Source organism: Mobula birostris, chromosome 7 (genome assembly GCF_030028105.1).
Source record: "Mobula birostris isolate sMobBir1 chromosome 7, sMobBir1.hap1, whole genome shotgun sequence".
Lineage (NCBI taxonomy): Eukaryota > Metazoa > Chordata > Chondrichthyes > Myliobatiformes > Myliobatidae > Mobula > Mobula birostris.
In genome coordinates, this window is record NC_092376.1 from 21,062,235 (window position 1) to 21,069,969 (window position 7,735).

Sequence of the window (7,735 nt, forward strand, 5' to 3'; positions counted from 1 at the left end):
AGTAAAATACGGTCACACATAAAAAAAACCCTAGAGTCCATGAATGTTGCAGAAATCTGCAGTTGAACACAATATGGCTTGTATTCTGCTGAGTGAACACCGGGGGCAGCACTGACTGCAGTTTGGACGCTGTGCCACACCCCCTCCTCTTTCCTGGGTGGCTGTAAACGGGTGACACCACCGCTTGATGCCTGGACCTCGCTACGACCGAGGCTGCGCACCTCCACCGCCGCTGCCCCTGTCATCCACCAATAAATCAGTGAATCTGATTTTCAGCGTTCCACATTAGCCGTGTCCAACAGGGTCTTGCGATCACGAGAAAAGCAACAGAAACAACCACTTGCTGTTAGGCTGCACAGGTCCTTTGCGCACTGATGCCTCTGTGACGCTGGAGGCAGCACAATCCGCACTGTCCAGCTCCTTCAGTTTCCCCGGCCACGATCAACTCTCTTGATTGGACAGACCCGAGTACTATAAGTTCTTAATGGCCAGCAGGGTCTTGTGATTGTAAAAAAATACCTTTAAAAGTGACAATAACACCTTTGGATGACATCGTTGAAGCCGCTGTGACCAAATGCACCAAAATCTTACCAAAAGATGGATTATTTGAGTTCCTGTCGCCTTCCTGTCCGCTTGAAGCAGTCTGGCCATTCTTCTCTGACCTCTGTCATTGCCAGGTGTTTACACCCACAGAACTGTCACTCACTGGATGTTTTCTGTACCATTCTCTGTAAACTTGAGACTGTTGTGTATGAAAATCAGAGGAGAAGAGCAGTTTCAAACCACCCTGTTTAGCATCAACAATCATTCCACGGCCAAAGTCACTGAGATCACATTTCTTCTTCATTCTGTTGTTTGATCTGAACACCAACTGAACCTCTTGACCATGTCTTTCATTAGTGATTTCTGGACTGCTGCCTGTGCCACACACCAGTGAGGGTAGAAACAGTTTGATATGGCAGATTAATGCATGGCTTAGAAGCTGGTGCATGGGGCAGGGCTTCAGGTTCTTGGATCACTGAGATCTCTTCTGGGGGAGAAAAAGGAATGTGCAAAAGGAATGGGTTGCACCTGAACCTGAGGGGGACCAATATTCTTGTGGGCAGGTTTGTCAGAGCTGTTGGGAGGGTTTAAACTAATTTGGCAGAGGTGTGGGAACCAGAGTAAATGGGCTCAGATAGGATAGGTGGTAAAAAAGCAAAGATAGCATGCAATCAAACTGTCAGAATGTGCAGGCAGATGACAGGACAAAATTGCAGCCAGCATGGTGAGTATCAGTGCACTTGGAATGTAGGATCAACAATGGAGCAAATACAGTACTCAAAGTGTTATATCTCAATGCATGGAGTTTAAGAAATAAGGTGGATGGTCTTGTTGCACTTTTACAGATTACAGGTATGATGTTGTGGTTGAAGGATAGCTGTAGATGGGAGCTGAATATCCAAGGGTTAGGAAGGTAGGCAGAGGGGGTGGTGTGGCTCTGCTGGTAAAGAATGGCATCAAATCAGTAGAAAGATGTGACATAGGATCGGAAGATGTTGAATCCTTGTGGTTAAGTTAAAAAATTGCAAGGGTAAAAGGACCCTGATGTCATTTTTGTACAGGCCTCCCAAGAATAGCTGAGACATGGTCCACAGATTACAACAGGAAATAGAAAATGTGTGTCAAAAGGGCAATGTTATGATAGTCATGGGTGATTCCAAAATGCATGTTGATTGGGAAAATCAGGTTGGTGATGGGTCTCAAGAGAGTGAGTTTGTTGAATGCCTATGAGATGGCTTCTTAGAGCAGTTTGTCATTGAGCCTACTAGGGGATCAGCTATACTAGATTGGATGTTATGTAATGAACTGGGGGTGATTAGGGAGCTTAAGGTAAAAGAACCCTTAGGAGGCAGTGATCACAGTATGAATGAGCTCAACTTGAAATTTGAGAGGGAGAAATTATTTAATTGATGGAATAGATAACTCTGTTGCCAAGTTTGCAGATGATACGAAGATTGGTGGAGTGGCAGGTAGTGTTGAGGAAACAGTAGGCTGCAGAAGGATTTGGACAGATTAGGAGAATGGGCAAGAGAGTGGCAAATGAAATACAGTGTTGGAAAATGTATGGTTATGAACTTTGGTAATAGAAATAAATGTGCAGACTATTTTCTAAATGGGGAGAAAGTCCAAAACTCTGAGAGGCAAAGGAACTTGGGAGTCTTTGTGCAGAACACCCTAAAGGTTAACTTGCTGGCTGAGTCAATGGTGAGGAAGGCAAATACAATGTTAGCATTCATTTCAAAAGGTCTAGAATACAAGAGCAGGGATTTAATACTGAGGCTTTATAAGGCACTGCTGAGGCCTCACCTTGAGTATTGTGAATAGTTTTGGGCGCCTCATCTAAAAAAAGATGTGTTGGCATTGGAGAGGGTTCAGAGGAAGTTCACAAGGATGATTCTGCGAATGAAAGGGTTATTACACGATGGATCTGGATCTGTTCTCACTGGAATTCAATGGGTGGATCTCATTGAAACTGTTCGAGTGCTGAAAGGCCTCAACAGAATAGATATGGAAAGGATGTTTCCCATGGTGGGGGAGTCTAGGACAAGAGGGCACAGCCTCAGGATAGAGAGACATCATTTAAAACAGAGATGTGGAGAAATTTCTTTAGCCAGAGGGTGGTGAATTTGTGGAATTTGTTACCACAGGCAGCTATAGAGGCCAGGTCATTGAGTGTATTTAAGGCAGAGCTCGATAGGCTCTTGATTGGACACAGCATCAAAGATTATGGGGAGAAGGCTGGGGAGTGGCACTGAAGAGGGGGAAAAAGGATCAGCTATGATTGAATGATGGAGAAGACTTGATGGGCCAAATGGCCTAATTTTGCTCCTTGGTCTTATGTCAGCATGTTTTTACGTATTGAGTTGCTGCCACACGCTTGGCGTGTATATTGTCTCTCCCTGGCTTTTTCAGATTAGATTATATTAGCTTGTGGTCATTCACACCCGAGTACAATGAAATGTCTTGTTCACATGCAGCTCACAGGGTAAATTATGGTACATAATTTCCCTCGGGATTAGTGAAGTATGTCTATGTTGATAATAAACAGAACAATAAATACAGTGACTACAAAGTAACAAAATGGTACAAAGTTCAGTGTAATCTGAAGTAGTGAAAAGAAATGCTTAAGTGACAATAATAGAATAACCGAGAGTTACAATAGTTTCCTGTGGATTTTACAATTTCACAATAATTACTTTGCAACTCTTTGGTAATATACTAAAGGGAGAGGGAGACCCTAGTGACCCTCTCGCAGTTTTTACTACCCTCTGTAGGGTCTTGTGGTCTGATGCCTTGCAGCTTCCTTACCAACTGGCTAGGGATTGGCCCGCTTAAGCTGCATTACAACCTTTTCACTGGATGTCTCCAGTAGAATATAAATGTAGGGTGCTGAAAGGACCCAGTCGTTTTGCCCTGAGGGCTGACTGTGCTGTATCCACCTTTTTTCATATAGACTTTTCCGTTCAGGGCATTGGTATATCCATACTAGGCCATGATGCAACCAGTCAACATACTCTCCACCACACTTCTGTAGAAGTTTATCAAAGTTTAAGATGACATGCCAAATCTTTGCAAACTTATAAGGAAGCAGAACTGCTGCTGTGTGCTCTTTGTATTTGCACTTAAATGCTGGGCCCAGAACAGATCCTCTGAAATGACAACTGATTCCAGCATCTGCAGCCTTCTGGTCTCCCTCTTTGTCTTGCTCATTCAAGTACCTGTGCAGCTGCCTCTTCAGTATTATCATTGTTCCTGCCTCCACCGCTTTATCTGTTTGTTTATTTATTGATTTTATGTAGGGATATAGTGTGGCCCATGAGCTACATCTCCCAGCAACCCACCTTTTCATCCCTAGCCTAATCATGGGACAATTTACAATGACCAATTAACCTGCTAACCGATGGACTGTGAGAGGAAGCTGGAGCACCTAGAGGAAACTCACATAGCTCTTGGGAAGGACATTCAAAGTTCTTACAGACGGCATCGGAATTGAACTGACCTCAAATAACCCAAGCTGTAATTGTGTTGTGCTAACCGCTACACTACTGTGTTGAACCCTTTCTGGCAGCTCACTTCAGAAACCAGCTGTACTTTGTGTGGAAAAAAAAACTCACCCTTCAGATCCCCTTTAAACACCCCCATTTAATTTCAGGTACTCCTACCATGGGAAACAGATGCTGGGATAGTTATCCTGTCTATGCCTCTCATAATTATACTCTATCGATTAGCCACCTTCACCCTGGCTAAAGATGAACTTAATTTGGCACACGTACAGCAAAACATACAGTTCAATGCATCATTCTGTGTCAATGATGAACTCAGTCCGGGGATGTACTGGGGGCAGCCTGCAAGTGTCTGCATCCTTCTGGTGCCAACTTGGCATACCTACAACTTACCAACGCTAACCTGCATGTCTTTGGAGTGCGGGAGGAAACCAGAGCACCCAGAGGAAATCCACACGGTCACTGGGAGAGTATACAGACAGCAGCTGGTATTGAATCCTGATTGTAGTGTAGTAAAGTGTTATGCTAACCGGTACACTGCGTAGATTTCTAACCTGATTCATAAGTTCTTATGAAACAGTCTGAATCTGTGTTTGCCTGATACACAAGCTCTCATCCGATTCTCAGTAGGTGACCTACTACAGGATACTTAAGGATATATAGTTTTTGTGTTGCCCTTAAGGCATTTATTTGACTTTGTTGGGTCTATGCTTTAAATGATTTGTTTGTAACTATTTTCTAGTTAAAGGTTGGTAATTATGTTACAGTCTAACAAAGGTAAATTCATTGTCTATGGTATATTGCTGCATTTGATGACATCACCTTGTTTCGCCGCATCTTTTGTGTAACCTCTGGTTCGGGAAGGTGTAAAGGTGGGTGCCATGCGTGCAGCATGATTGTGAAGAGCTCCGTTTCTACCCACAAAGAAACATTATAGAAGCATCGCCTTTTTACCATATGATGTTAATGTGGAAGAGTGAACAGTAAATGGTTAACATTACTACGACTCTGTCTTCATTGGCTCTGGTTTAACTTGGTGTTTAGGCAGAGTTTCAACACACTGCACGAGAACACAACAATTTTCATGTTTTTATTTTGGTTCAGTTTAGGAATAGTTGGTTATTTAGTATTTGAAAGTTCAAAGTATATTTATTAACAAAGTACCTATATGTCACTGCAGGTTCATTTTTTTAAAGAAACACAAAGAGATTCTGCAGCTGCTTTAAGTCCAGAGTAACACACACAAAATGTTGGAAGAACTCAGCAGGTCAGGCAGCATCTATGGAAGTGAATAAACAGTCAATATTTCAGGCCAAGGCCCTTCTTCAGGATTGAAAAGGAAGAGTGAAGATGCTGGAATAAAAGAAGTTGGGGGAGGGAGGGGAAGGAGGACAAGCTAGGTGATAGGTGAAGCCAGGTGGTGGGGAAGGTAAAAGGCTGGAGAGGAAGGAAGCTGATGGGAAGAGAAGTGGACCATAGGAGAAATGGAAGGAGGAGGTGTACTATGGCAGGTGATAGGGAGGTGGGGAGAAGAGGTAAGAGGCCAGAGTGGGGAATAGAAGAGGAGGGAAGGGGAAGGAGATAAGAAAAAAAAATTACCTGAAGGAGAAATCAATGTTCACGCCACCAGGTTGCAGGCTACTTAGACAGAATCTGAGCCGTTGCTTCGCCAGCTGAGAGCAGACTCATCATGGCAAAAGAGGAGGCCATTGACTGACATGTTGGAATGGGAATGGGGATAGGAATTAAAAATCACAAATACGAGAAAATCTTCGGATGCTGGAAATCCAAAGCAACACACAAAAATATGCCACAGGAACTCAACAGGCCTGATGAAGGGTCTCGGCCCGAAACACAGTCCCCCAATTTATGTCAGGTTGCACCAATGTAGAGGAGGCCACATCAAGAGTATCAGATTTATTTTCCTGCAGGCATTCACAGTAGAAAAAAAATTACACGAGCAATGAAAAATTTACTTGCAGTAGTATCACAGGCACATAGTATCATATAATCTGTGTTTACAAGAAAAAACAAACACAAACCATACATGGTTTTTACAAGTAAGGACACAATTAGATCAAAAAAGTTGTAATACAAAGTAATCATAGTTTTAAATGTCCACAGTAAAGTATGTATTCACTATATACTACTCAGATTCATTTTATTGCAGGTATTCACAGTAGAACAAAGAATATAAATAATCAATGATAGACTACAAAGACTGACAACCAAACAATGTGCAAAAGAAGACAAACTGCAAATACAAAAAGACAAAAATAAATAAATAATTAATACTGATAACATGAGTTGGAGAGTGCTTGATAGGTTGTGGAATCACTTTAGAATTGAGGTGAGTGAAGTTATCCACACTATTTCAGGATCCTGATGGTTGAAGGGTAATAACTCTTCCTGAACCTGGTGGCATGGGACCTGAGGCTCCTATAGCTCCTTCCTAATGGCAGCAGCAAGGAGAGAGCATGGCCTGGATGGTGGAGGTACGTGATGATGGATGCTGCTTTCTTGTTGCAGTGTGCTTCATTGGTGGGGAGAGCTTTACCTGTGAAGGAAAGATACTGGCATGGATAGAGGAATGGCTGACAGGTAGGAGGCAGTGAGTGGAAATAAAAGAGGCATTTTCTGATTGGGTGCCAGTGACCAGTGGTGTTCCTCAGGGGTCAGTATTGGGACCACTACTTTTCACATTGTTTGTCAGTGATTTGGATAATGGAATTGATGGCTTTGTGGCAAAGTTTGCAGATGATACAAAGATAGTTGGAGGGGTAGGTAGTGCTGAGGAAGCAGGACTTAGACAAATTGGAAGAATGGGCAAAAGAGTGGCAGATGGCATACCGTGTTGGGAAATGTATGATAATGCGTTTTGGTAAAAGGAACAATAGTGTGGATTATTATCTAAATGGGGAGAAAATTCAGACATCAGAGTTGCAGAGGGACTTGGAAGTCCTTGTGCAAGACTCCCAGAAGGTTAATTTACAGGTCAAGTCTGTGGTAAAGAAGGCAAACGCAATGTTGGCATTTATTTCAAGGGGAATAGAATATAAAAGAAAGGAGGTAATGCTGAGCCTGTGTAAGACACTAGTCAGGCTGCACTTAGACTATCGTCAACAGTTTATCTCAGAAAGGATATGTTGGCTTTGGAGAGAGTCCAGAGGATGTTCATGAGGATGATTCTGGGAATGAAGGGGTTTACATATGAGGAGCTTTTGGCAGCTTTGGGCCTGTACTCAATGGAATTCAGAAGAATGCATGGGGGAAAAAAATCACATTGAAACCTACCAAATGCTGAAAGGACTAGATAGGGTGGATGTGGAGAGGATGTTTCCTATGGTGGGGGTATCCAGAACTAGGGGACACAGCCTCAAAATTCAGGAGTGACCTTTTAGAACAGAGGTGAGGAGAATTTTTTTTTTAGCCAGAGAGAAGTGAATCTGTGGAATGCCGTACCACAGACTGCAGTGGAGGCCAAGTCCATATGTGTGTGTGTGTGTGTCTATAATATATATATATATATATACACACATATACATACATACACACACACGGTTTCCTGATCGGTCAGGACATCAAAGGACATGGCGAGAAGATGATCAGCCATGATGGAATGGTGGAGCAGACTCAATGAGCTGAATGGCCTAATTCTGCTCCTATGTCTTATGAATTGGGTTGTATCC